Source organism: Heptranchias perlo, chromosome 20, assembly GCF_035084215.1.
Source record: "Heptranchias perlo isolate sHepPer1 chromosome 20, sHepPer1.hap1, whole genome shotgun sequence".
Taxonomy (NCBI): Eukaryota; Metazoa; Chordata; class Chondrichthyes; order Hexanchiformes; family Hexanchidae; genus Heptranchias; species Heptranchias perlo.
In genome coordinates this window covers 30,552,441-30,566,021 of record NC_090344.1, presented here as the reverse complement: position 1 = coordinate 30,566,021, position 13,581 = coordinate 30,552,441, and the positions used below count along the sequence as shown (strand labels likewise).

At 44.4% G+C, this 13,581-nt stretch overlaps 2 non-coding genes across 2 annotated transcripts; both read left to right on the top strand.

Moving 5' to 3' along the window:
* Positions 1-6,579: 6,579 nt before the first annotated feature.
* trnag-ccc (transfer RNA glycine (anticodon CCC)) lies at positions 6,580-6,650 on the top strand. Its single transcript has one exon. It is a non-coding gene; the product is annotated as a tRNA-Gly (tRNA).
* Positions 6,651-11,961: 5,311 nt separating this feature from the next.
* On the top strand, positions 11,962-12,035 carry trnat-ugu (transfer RNA threonine (anticodon UGU)). Its single transcript has one exon. It is a non-coding gene; the product is annotated as a tRNA-Thr (tRNA).
* The last annotated feature ends 1,546 nt before the right edge of the window (positions 12,036-13,581 follow it).

Sequence of the window (13,581 nt, the reverse complement as noted above, 5' to 3'; positions counted from 1 at the left end):
ATAATCGTATGTTTGGTTCCTTCGATTTAAAGATCTCATTCCGGCCCCTTTGCCATGACAGCTGACGCAGAGATCCCCCTCTCCCTCGAAAACAACGAAACTCGCATCTGCTCAAGCAAGACGGAAGGCCAGAGGAACCCAAGTGCCCACATGGGAACACTAAGAAGTCGATGCATCATGGAACTTACCAGTTGCACTTTGAACTCCGGTCAAAATGCCCGGATTGAAAGGTTTGATTGTTGAAGGTGAAACTTGAACTCACAACCTGAGCACTTCCAGAACCCATACTGCTTACATAAATACCGAAGTATCAGTGCTTTTCTCAAACAGCTTGATTTTCAGCCTCTCAATGATCGCTTCGGGATCTTTGTCAAAGAGAAGCCGCCAATCAAGAGGCGGTTTGTCAAATATCCGCAATGACCTTTAAAAGCCGTGGAATCGAAACAAAACCCCAAAAGATAAGAACTTTTATTTGTATTATTATTAACTGAAGGACATTTTTTCATGGTACCTCAAGGAGGATTGAGGCAAAGTGGGTCCTGAAACTCAGAAACTCTCTCTGGGCTATCCGTGACTGAAGCGATGGACGTTATTTCATCTGAAAACTGAGGCACGGAAATTTCTCGTGGAGAAGTGTGACAGAAGATTGCGGTTGGTTAGTGGCAGTTGCGGGGGAGATCTAGAGGAGAGGGAGAAAAGTCAAAGTCACAGCTGTGACTGCTCAAGTGCTCTGCTTATCTGTAATATTTTAAAAAGTAGTGTACAGTACAGGGCAGTGTCCTAGGCCCAATGGTCTTCAGCTGCTTCATCAATGACCTTCCCTCCATCCTAAGGCCATTAATGGGGATGTTCGCTGATGATTACACAGTGTTCAGTTCCATTCACAACCCCTCAGATAAAGAAGCAGTCCGTGCCCGCATGCAGCAAGACCTGGACAACATCCAGGCTTGGGCTGATAAGTGGCAAGTAACATTCGCGCCAGACAAATGCCAGGCAATGGCTGTCTCCAACAAGAGAGAATCTAACCATGTCCCCTTGACATTCAACGGCATTACCATCGCCGAATCCCCAACCATCAATATCCTTGGGGTCACAATTGACCAGAAACTTAACTGGACCAGCCACATAAATACTGTGGCTATAAGAGCAGGTCAGACGCTGGATATTCTGCAGCGAGTGACTCACCTCCTGACTCCCCTCAGCCTTTCCACCATCGAAAAGGCGCTCGTGAGAAGTGTGATGGAATACTCTCCACTTGCCTGGATGAGTGCTCGACACCATCCAGAACAAAGCAGCCCAATTGATTGGCACCCCATCCACCACCCTAAACATTCACTCCCTCCACCACCGGCGCACAGTGGCTGCAGTGTGCACCATCCACAGGATGCACTGCAGCAAATCGCCAAGGCTTCTTCGACAGCACCTCCCAAACCCACGAACTCTACCAGCTCGCAGGACAAGGGCAGCAGGCACATGGGAACAATACCACCGGCACATTCCCCTCCAAGTCACACACCATCCCGACTTGGAAATATCGGAACATAGGACAAAGGAACAGGAGTAGGCCATTCAGCCCCTCGTGTCTGCTCCGCCATTTGATAAGATCATGGCTGATCTGCGATCTCGCTCCATATACCTGCCTTTCGCCCATATCCCTTAATACCTTTGGTTGCTAAAAAGCTATCGATCGCTCATTTAAATTTAGCAATTGAGCTCGTATCAATTGCCGTTTGCGGAAGAGAGTTCCAAACTTCTACCGCCCTTTGTGTGTAGAAATGTTTTCTAATCTCGCTCATGAAAGGTCTGGCTCTAATTTTTAGACTGCGCCCCCTACTCCTAGAATCCCCAACCAGCGGAAATAATTTCTCTCTCTCCACCCTATCCGTTCCCCTTAATATCTTATAAACTTCGATCAGATCACCCCTTAACCTTCGAAACTCAAGAGAATGCAACCCCAATTTGTGTAATCTCTCCTCGTAACTTAACCCTTGAAGTCCGGGTATCATTCTAGTAAACCTACGCTGCACTCCCTCCAAAGCCAATATGTCCTTCCGAAGGTGCGGTGCCCAGAACTGCTCACTGTACTCCAGGTGCGGTCTAACCAGGGTTTTGTATAGCTGCAGCATAGCTTCTGCCCCCTTGTACTCTAGTCCTCTAGATATAAAGGCCAGCATTCTATTAGCCTTATTGACTATTTTCTGCACCTGTTCATGACACTTCAATGAACTATGTAACTGAACCCCTAAGTCCCTTTGGACATCCACTGTTTTTAACATTTTCCCATTTTGAAAGTATCCTGTTCTATCCTTTTTTGATCCAAAGTGGATGACCTCACATTTGTCTGCATTGAATTCCATTTGCCACAATTTTGCCCATTCACCTAATCTATCAATCTCCCTTTGTAATTTATGTTTTCATCGACATTATATCGCCGTTCCTTCATCGTCGCTGGTTCAAAATCCTGGAACTCACTACCGAACAGCACTGTGGGAGAACCTTCACCACACGGACTGCAGCGGTTCAACAAGACGGCTCACCACCACCTTCTCAAGGGCAATTTGCGATAGGCAATAAATGCCGGCCTCGCCAGCGACGGTCACATCCCATGAACGAATAAGAAAAAACCTCAACCAAACAAACAGATCTTTTGGATGGGTTCACTAATTGAGAATCGGATTTAACTGCTGTGTTTGGGCACACGGCCCCACACTGCTGAACTCCCAGCCCCTTCCATCAGCACTCGCTTTCTTTCACACACCGACTGGATTTCAACATGTTGCTGTTCCATCTGAAATTCATCAACGGCCTCTCTGACAAAATATCGAGTGAATCCTAATGCTTGGCATCCTGGCAATTCCCCACGCTGCATGCAGTGACAAAATCTGTTCTTCCACCGAAGTTTTCTGCTGACTGGGTATTTTCAACATTCTCGATTTGGGTGCATGGGCAGGTCACATTGTATGGTCCGACTTTCTTGTCCTCAGAGTCCAGGGCTTTGCATTCAACAAAAGAAAATGAAAGCGCTTTTATTCTGACTCAGCTCAGACGAAAGATCATCGAACTGAAACATTAACTCTGTTTCCGTATCTAAAGATTCTGTCTGACCAGCTGACGATTTCCAGCATCGACTGTTATTATTTCAGATTGGCAACTTAGCCAGTATTTTCATTTTGAATAAAAGGACTTTCGGAGTGTTACTCTTGTGATGCGGTGGCCGAGAGGTTAAGGCAACGGATTATTAAGCTATTGTGTTTCGCACGCGTGGGTTCGAATCCATACTCGTCGTTATTGTGTTCAAGTCTTGTTTTTCTCATTCACTCCATCCAGAAGGTGTGGATGTGAGTCCCGTGCTTCCCGAAACGGCAGACCGAACTTTTTGCGTTGTTTGCTGCAATCAGCAACAGTTCCTTCCACGAAGGTGCAGAGATTGGGAGATCGCGACGTATCAAACGGACAGCGGTGTCCTGGTAAAAAGAGTTGATCTTGTGATCAGCGGAAGAGAAACTAATCGACCACAATTGTGATTTATATCCCGGATCATTCCGTGTCTGTGTCTGTTTAAAAGGGATGTGCCGTAAGTCCCAGATTATTCCGTGTTTGTGTCTGTTCAAAAGGGATGTGCCGTAAGTCCCAGATTATTCCGTGTTTGTGTCTGTTTAAAAGGGATGTGCCGTCAGTCCCAGATCATTCCGTGTCTGTGTCACCCGATTTTCTTGATACCTTTTTCCTTCTGAACTGAAATGACGGTCCTCTCTCGAGAAGAAGATTCACCGCCTGCTTCGGGCAACTGGTAGGAAAATTAACAAAACTGATGAGACCAAGTTCATTCTGCTGGGCTTCCATTCCAATCTCCGCACTCTATCCCCCATTCAGTCCCACCCCCGCCTGTACTTTATAATCTGCGATATTGGTAAGGGAATGGAGATGACGAATATCACGTTAATAATTTTCTTGGTTCCTCAACACTGAATAGCATCAATTGTAATGATTCAGGAGGTAATCAAAGAATCACAGAAGCTTACAGCACAGAAGGAGGCCATTCCGCCGTGGTACCTGTGCTGGATCTTTCGAAGAACTGTCCAATTAGACCCACACCCCAGATTTTTCCCTGCAAATTAGTTCTCTTCATGTACATGTCCAATTGCCTTTTGAATGATCCTGTGGAATCTGCTTCCACCACCCTTTCAGGAAGTGAGTTCCTGATCTTAACAAACCCTCCGTGTGAAAAAATTCTCCTCAATTCCGCTCTAGTTCTTTTCCCAATTATTTTAAATCTATGATCTCTGTTTACCGACCCACTTGCCGGAGGAAACAGTTTCTCCCTACTTGTACTTTCAAAACCCCTCATTATTTTGAATATCTCTATTAGGTCTCCGGTTAACCATCTCTGCTGTAAGGAGAATAATCCCAGCTTCTCCAATCTCTCCAAATAACTGAAGTCCCTCATCCCTGGTATCATCCAGGCCAACCTGCTCTGAATCCTCTTCAATGCCTTTTCATCCTAAAGTGTGGTGCCCAGAACCGTACAATATACTCCAGCTGAGGCCTAAACACAAATTTGTAAGGATTAGTATGACTTCCTTTTTTTTGTATTCAATGCCCCTATTTGCAAAGCAAAGTATCCTTTATGATTTGTAAACCGCCTTATCAACTTGCCCTGATTTCAAAACATGCACGCCCAGGTCCCTTTACTCTTGCATCCCACCCCACCCCACCCCACACCCCCACCCCCATAAATTGTTCCATTTAGATTATACTGCCTCTCCATGTTCGTCTTCCAAAAGTGCATCACTTCACACTGATCTGCATTAAATGTGTCACGTGACTGCCCATTTCACCATTCTGTCCATGTCCTCCTGAAGTCTGCTACTATCTTCTTCACTATTTACTACTTTGTCAAGTTTTGTAACATCCGCAAACTTCGAAATTGTACTCCCTATTCCCACATCCAAGTCATTTATACGTAACTAGAAAAGCAATAGTCCTGATACCGAACCCCGGGGGATCCCACTGCATGTTTCCCTCCAGTCAGAAAAACATCCGTTCACCACTGCTCTCTGTCTCCGATCCCTCAGCCAATTACGTGCCCGCATTACCACTGGTCCTTTAACCCCACGTGCTTCTAGTTTTCGAATAAATCTGTCATGTGTTAATTTCTAAAATGTGACCTGAAAATAACTGTAACCCCGTTATCTTATTCTTAAGCAATGAGAATACAGATATTAAGACCGAGTGATAGATCAGGCTCATTCCCATTCCCCGCAGGTGACGGGACCTGAGGAGGGGGAATCCCATCTGGGTTTATATTTTCCGAAAACAGAGACGGAAAATCGCAAAGATCATCCCGTCGAAATACAACATTTGACTGAAGATCCGACAGCCATATCCCATCCAGACCTGGCCGTTCAAGGAACCCTGATAAGTCCATTAGGGGAAAACACAGAGAGAGAAGAAATGCAGACAGAGATAGAGAGAAGCACGCAAAGAAAATAATAGTATAAATCTCCACATTCGGTGATCAAACTTAATTTAAGGTGCAACTTAAATGAAATCCCATATCGTGAAATCTTACAGGTAAACATTTGGCTGGATTATCTCTTTATCTCTGAGAGAAGCACTGCCTGGTAATTACAGCTCTTATTTATTTGAGCATTTTGCACCATGATTGTCAGTTGGTTTCGAAAGCACAGTGAATTTCAAAGTCTATGCCTTATCTTATTCGCTCGTTAACCCACAGGTACCGCGCGGCTGTAAAAGCAGGCTGCACAGGAGCTTTGCAGACTGCATATTCAAGACATATGTCCAACGCTACACGTGCAACCTGCAGCTGTGTGTGCATTAGCGGTTCAGTGGTGGAACCCTCGTCTGCCGGTGGGAAACCAGGGGTTTGGTTCCAGGCCAATGCAGCATTCTTTACCTTTTCATTCTACACACATGAGATCGACTGAATTGGGATAAATTCACGTGCCGGCTTCAATCTGTAAAACTTCTTGAAAGATTATCTTCATTTCGTCTACGTGTGTTACGTGGACAAACCCTCTGCATTCTCTCCTCTGGTGCTCAAACATGCTCTGCTGGAGAGAAGTCAAACCTGCCTTCTGCACCGCTGAAAAGATGTGAGAAACCAATTGGTGATTTTTTATTAAACATGGGGACACAACGGGGCTCATCCCGTTTGAACCAATGAAACTCCCTGAGCAAAAATCAGACCCAAAGGAAACGGAGATGTTCAGCCAGGGTAAAATTCCGCTCCTATATACCCGATCCGCCATCCTTTCAGAACGCTGTGTCCATCCAATCTCTCTTTCTTGTACCAAATACGATGTCGAGCAATATCAGGTTCTACACCAATTATTTCAAATCAACAATATTAGAGTGTCTTTATCAAAATCGTTTTGAATGTACGACTTGTAATATCAAGCAACAATTTGCAGAATCAACTGCGCTGAATATTGTCGACTGTCTCGATATCGTCACATCGCACACTCGACCATCAGTCAACTTGACTCAAATTGCTGCTTTCGTTCACTATGAGAGCGAAGAGACCTAAGTGGACATTTGCAGATAGTAGATGTACCAGCATTGGTGGTTCAGTGGTAGAATTCTCGCCTCCCATGCGAGGGACTCGGGTTCGATTCCCGGTCAATGCAGGATCGTTTTGCATTCTGCACCAATGAGCAACTTGGGAACTGGAGTCGGCCATTTTGCACCTCGAGACTGTTCCGCAATTCAATGAGATTATGGCTGTTCTGTGACCTCCCTCCATAAAACCGCCTGAGCATCATATACCTCAATTCCTTTCGTTCAAAAAAACCTATCAATCTCAGGTTTAAAATTAACAATTAAGCTCGCATCAACTGCTGTTTGCGAAAGAGAGTTCCAAACTTCTACCTCCCTTTGCTTGTGGAAGTGTTTCCCAACTTCATTCCTGAAATTGCTGACTCTAATGTTTCAGCGATGTCCCCTCGTCCCAGGCACCCAACGAGCAGAAATAGTTTCTTTCGAACTACCACAACAATTCCACTTAATATCTTGAAAACTTCGATAAAATCAGCCCTAAACCTACCAAATTCCAGGGTAAACAACCCTCGTTTGTGTCATCTCTCGTTGGAATTTAACCCTTGGAGTCCAGGTATCATTGTAGTAAATCTACACTGCACTCCCTCCACAGTCAATATATCCTTCCTCAGGTGCGGTGCCCAGAACTGAACACAGTACTCCAGGTGTTGTCAAACCAGAGCTTTGATTCGCTGTAGCATAATGTCTATTCTCTAGTATTCTATTCCTCTAAATAAAAAAGGCCAGCAATACATTAACCTTTTTGATTATTTTTTGCACCTGTCCATGACATTCTAATGACTATGTAGCTGGACCCCAAGTCCCTTTTGACCGCCACAGTTTCGAGCATTTCATCATTTAGAAAGTATTCTGAAATATCCTCCTCAGGTCCAAAGTGGATGACCTCACACTGGACTAAATTGAAATCCATTTGTCAGTTTTGCCCATTCATTTATTATATTAATGTCTCTCTGTAATATTGTTCTTCCATCTGCACTGCGTACAATGCTGCCCATCTTGGTGTTATCGGCTAACTTGGATATGTGGCGTTCTATCCTGTCATCTAATGTCAATGAGGCCGCCTGAAGGTAAATTCACATCGAGCTTCAATCTCCTCATCAGCTTGAGACATTTATTTACTTCACATGCGTTTCGCCTTGGAAAGTTCCGCACTCTCTCCTCTGGATCTTAAAAATGCTCTCGATATAATTCAATTCGACCAACAGCAACGCTGAAAAGGTATCAGAAGCCAATTGGTGACTTTTCACAAAAAGCCTTGTGGTTGTCAGGTTCGTCGTGGATTCGAACCCGGGACCGTTCGTATCATTAATCAATATAATCCCCCAAGTGAGAATCATACCCCGAGAAAAACAAACCACTGGCTGCAGCACAGCCAGCATAAATGTCTGCTGCCTCCCATAGCCGATCAGCCATCATTCAGACCGTTTCTGTCCATCCCATCTCGTTTTCTATTCTGGTGTACAGCAATATCAACTTGTGCACTTACTATTTTCAGTCACTAATCTTAGTCTCCCTTTACCAAATGATTTTGACTGTACGACCTGTATTATCAAGTAAGACGTTTCAGAATTAGTTGCTCTGAAACTACCTTGCTTGGGAGGATACTGAGAGGTGTAGATGAACACAGGGACATTTGAAGTGCATGTCCACAGATCGTTGAAGGTAGATGGACAGGTAGATAAGGTGGTTAAAAGGCATACCGGATACTTTCCTTAATTAGCCGAGGCATAGACTGTAATAGCAGTGAGGTTATGCTTGAACTGTATATAACATTAGTGAGGCCACAACTTGAGTACTGCGTGCAGTTGTGGTCATCACATTACAGGAAAGATGTGATTGCACTGGAGACTCGTGACTCCCCGAAACCTTTCTAACATCTACAAGGCATAAGTCAGGAGTGTGATGGAATGCTCTCCACTTGCCTGGATGTGTGCAGCTCCAACAACACTCAGGAGGCTCGACACAACCCAGGAAAAAGCAGCCCACTTGATTGGCACATCATCCACCACCTTAAACATTCACTCCCTCCACCACCAGCGCACCGTGGCTGCAGTGTGTGTCATCCACAAGATGCACCTCCCAAACCCGCGACCTCTACCACCTGGAAGGACAAGGGCAGAAGGCACATATGAACACCGCAACCTGCACGCCCCCTCCGAGTCACACACCATCGTTACTTGGAAAAATATCGCCGTTCCTTCATCGTCGCTGTGTCAAAATCCTGGAAATCCCCACATTGCAGCACCGTGGGAGAACCTTCACCACACGGACTGCAGCGGTTCAAGAAGACGGATCACCTCCATCTTCTCAAGGGCAATTAGGATTGGGCAATAAGTGCTGGCCTTTCCACCGACGCTGACATCCCATGAATGATTAAAAAAATGTTAGGATTTCCTTCAGTCTGAAACAGAATGTTGCTGGTTGATTAATGGCGATTAGAACGAGTATTCGTCTTTTTTACAGAGTTTAATGAGTTTTGCGAAATTAATGCAGTAAACTATTTTGTAAAACTTAATTCCCTGAACGGGAATCTGACCCGGCTCTCGCACTGAGAGCATTTGTAGACGGCAGCTATCATCTGAGTTATGCCAATATGCATTTACACAGTGAACTTTTCGCCGTGCAGTAATTATCACGCACGCCGAACACATTAAATAACTCCGGTTCGAAACCGAGCGGAAACATTTTGAAAACGTTATCCACCAACAATTAGTGAATATAAATGAAGCAAGAATTCACTCTGTAGTTAAATATGAAAAAAACACAACACCTCATCGAAGCTCTGTACAGTTCTACACAAACTCAAGCATTACAGAGTTACCGACAGTGTCTCTCCCTCACTCCCGTTTCCTGCCCTAACGGTGCAGAAAGCCCCTCTCAAGCTGCACATTGCGACAGATTTCAGTTGATTTGTGAGAGATCATGAAAGAATCCTGCAGCGCTGCCTCGGTTAATAACTGCAGTTCTGAACAGCACTGCATCCATCAGTTTTTCGATTTCGATGTTCCCCAGCTCCCGGATTGAGTGAAGCCACGACAGCAACAACATTCAGGCCGCCTGTCCGGCCCCGCTCTCTCCAATCACACGTTGCTGGCGGAAAGAAGCGAATGCCGCCGAAGAAAGCGCATTTCTGTCCATCCCTGGGAAACAGGATACCACCGAAGCTTTGACAGCACATCGCAGTTGTTGCTTCGCTGCAAAGACAGAACTTGCCAGCTGTTTCAAAATTTACAGCCTGAACCAGACTTTGAACCTTCAGATCATCATTGGTTTTTAAAGTCCGATGTTCTTCCGATTGAGCTACCCGGACTCGCGATTAGAAAAGTTTCCATTATGCAGATTCCTGCACTATGAATTATCCCTCGTTGACGTCGAACGATGATGAGGATCCCTTTTTGAAAATTCTCAGTGACGTGTTGAGGGGATTCCTTGTTTCTGTTGAACATGATGTAAGAAACGTGGAGAGCGAACTCGTGAGTTTACAATTCTGTTTGTTTGTGCCAAATGTCTTGTCAATCGTTAGCACCAATTAAAATAATACTTTACCCAGTGGCTCAAAAGCTGAACTTGTCCCACACGGGAGCTGGAATAAACCTCTCGACCTTTCAGCGTATTAACATCTGTAAGCTGAATAGTTTCACCCGTTACACAGTGACACCAGGCAGCAGATTTCCCTTCCAAATTTTCCTCACACGAAACTTCCAATCGACGAATATCCACTCAACGAAAAGAAGATTTGTGTGTTTGGCTCTTTAGATTTAAGGACCTCGTGTCGGCCGCTTTGCTTTATCAGCTGTCGCTAATCGCCCCCTCTTCCCTTATAAACAAGTAAACTCGCACCTGCTATTGCAAGACGGTCGGCCAGAGGAACTCAAGTCCCCACAAGTGCCTACAAAGGAACACTAAGAAGTAGATGTCTTATGGAACATGCCAGTTGCACCTTGAACTCCGGTCAAAATGCTCGGATTGGAAGGTTTGTCTATCCAAGGTGCGACTCGAATTCATAACCTGGGTATTTCTAGAGTCCTCTAATTACCGCAGGCTGACCGATTGCACCACAACCTTATACACCCAGAAACGCTACTCACTGTGATATCTAATTTGATGCTAGCGACAAACGTGGCGATACGGCTTCCTATTCCTTCACCTACGTTATTTATACGTATAGTCAAAAGCTAATGCCCCAGCACTGATCACATCCTGCCAATTTGAGTACATACCTTATTATTCTGGCTCTCTGTCTCCCACCTTCTAACCAACTCCGAACCCATTTCATTAGGTTGCCTTAAATTCTATGCACTCTCATTGTTGTTCACAGCTTCTTATGTGGTACCTTATCGAATGCATCTGGAAGTGAATATTATATAACACCCAAGGAAACTCCATTATCTACCACGTTAGTTACACCTTCAAAAAGTTCAACTAGTTTTGTTAGACTTGACTTACCCTTTACAAATCCATGCTGGCTCTCGCTGATGACTTCATATTTATCCAAGTGTTCAGTCATTATTTCCCAAATAACAGATACTGGTAACTCCCCCACAACAGACTTCAGACTAATGGGTCTTTAATTTCTAACTTTATCTCTCCTACCCATCCTAAATAATGGAGTGAGAGTGACAATGTTTCAATCAAAGGAACAATTCCTGAATCAAGAGTCTTTTGAACGATCATGACTAAAACATGTACCATTTCCTCGCCTATTCCTCTTAGTCCCCTGGGATGGTAACCATCAGGTCCTGGAGATTTGTCTATCTTTCGTCTCATTATTTTCTCCATTACCATTATTTTACTTATACGAATCCCCTTGATTTATTTTCAGTTTTCCTCGTGTCTCTGGTATGTTAGCTCCATCCATTTCTGTGAAGACCGATGAAAAGTAAATATTTAGCAACTCTGGCATTTCCTGATTTTCAATTACAATATCACCTCCATCTGTCTTTAAGGGGCCCACATTACTCTTAGTCACCCTTCTTTCTCTTAATATACGTGTAAAAACCTTGATTGTTGTCAATATTTTCCCTCACAAGGTTATCTCCTTTTCCCTTTTTGGACCTCTTCCGATTTTTTGAGTTTCGGCACCATAATAAACAACACTTCGCTGTAAAGTTTGGGTCAATAGTTGTCCAATGTCAGAGCGAGAATTGTCTGAACCCCTAATTTATTTAATGTAACAAACACAAGCACACATAATCATCCGTGTATCAACACACTGAGGGATACATAAAGTTAAACACAGAGAGAAATGCAGGCGAAATTGGGATGCACAGGGAAACGGACAAGCGAAATGGACAAAGATAAAACGGTCTGAACCCCAAACAGACAGTAACGTGTCGCTGATAGATATTAGTGAGAGGAGGTGGGGGAGCAATGGTATCAAGTGGCGCTGTGGCTTAGTTGGTTAAAGCATTTGTCTTGTAAACAGGAGATTCTGGGTTCAACTCCCAGCAGTGCCTTCCGTAATTTATTATTTTCACCTAATTTGTGGAATGAAACGACAAAATAAGAGTGTGGAATTTGTATTTGTTCAAGTTTCAGGAGGAAACGGATATCAGAATGACTGATCAAAAACGCCCTTTCATTGTACAGACAGACCTCTCATAGAATGTGTCCGTAACACGTTAATTTATTTGTTTCTTGGCTCGTTGGGGTTGTGGCATAATTCACGATTTGAGGTTTAAACCCGGAAGTGGTCCTAATTTTGACCGAGACTTGTGATCTTGACCTGCGGTGCAACCTTTTGCAAACAGAAAATCGAAAATCCCCAAATCATTCCACCTGAATCCCCAGGCCCGGATGAAATATATCCCAGGTTGTTAATAGAAGCAAGAAAGGAAATAACGGATGCTCTGACCATCATTTTCCAATCATCTCTGGTTACAGGTGTGATGCCGGAGGATTGGAGGACTGCTAAAGATGTATCGTTGTTTAAAAAGGGAGAAAGGTGTAGATCGAGTAAATTACTGGCCAGTCAGCCTAACCTCGGTCAGGCTGAAGGTATTCCATTAAATCTACACTGTACTTCCTCCACAGCCAATACTGGGAGGAGGGGACTCTTGACTGACAAGCCTCAGCTACATCAGGAGAGGGAAACTGACCCTCGCTCTCTCTTATTCCTGGGATGTGCTACTTTTGAACAAAAAGGTGAGTGTCTCTATACCTTTAAACTCGCTGTCTCACTGCACATGTATTGAAAGTGTATCGTAGGACGGTGTGTGAATGTCTCTGTACCTTTAAACTCTTTGTCTCTCTGCACAGGTATTGAAAGTGTATCGTAGGACGGTGTGTGAGTGTCTCTATACCTTGAAACTCGCTGTCTCACTGCACATGTATTGAAAGTGTATCGTAGGACGGTGTGTGAGTGTCTCCATACCTTGAAACTCGCTGTCTCACTGCACAGCATTGACAGTATATTGTAGGATGTTGTGAATGGGACGAGGGTCAGTGGGGCAAAGTGTAGCCGATTGGGAGTAGCGCCCGTTTGCTGGGTGAGTATTGCACGGTTGTCTTTCTTTCTCCCGTCTTTCTTTCTTTCTTTCTTTCTTTCATCGCCTTCTATCCCATCCTTTCTTTCACTCTCTTTTCATTCCTCTTAATTCGTGCTTTTTCTTTCTGCCTCCAGCACCTTTGTCTGTATCCTGTCTTTGTTCTCTCATGTGTCTCTGCTGAACGATCCATAATTCAGACCCGCCGCTTCTTCCAGGTTTTTTTCCTTCCAAAATCATGGTCCATTTCATTGAGACTTTCCTGCGGCCTTGCCTACTCTAACATTCACTTTCACATTCTTATGTCTTTAAGTTTGCTCTACATCGACCGCTGTTTCTCGGGGGCACATGTCCCGTTCACACCAATGTTCATTTGTGCCTTGAAACATTTCCAACTGCGAGACTGCTCCAGAGACAAGCTCAAAGAAAGCAGGGCTGGCATTCGGAAGGACAGCGGCAAACTTTTCCCTGAAATTTCCATGGGGTATCTTGTGACACGGGGGATGTGAACTGAAGA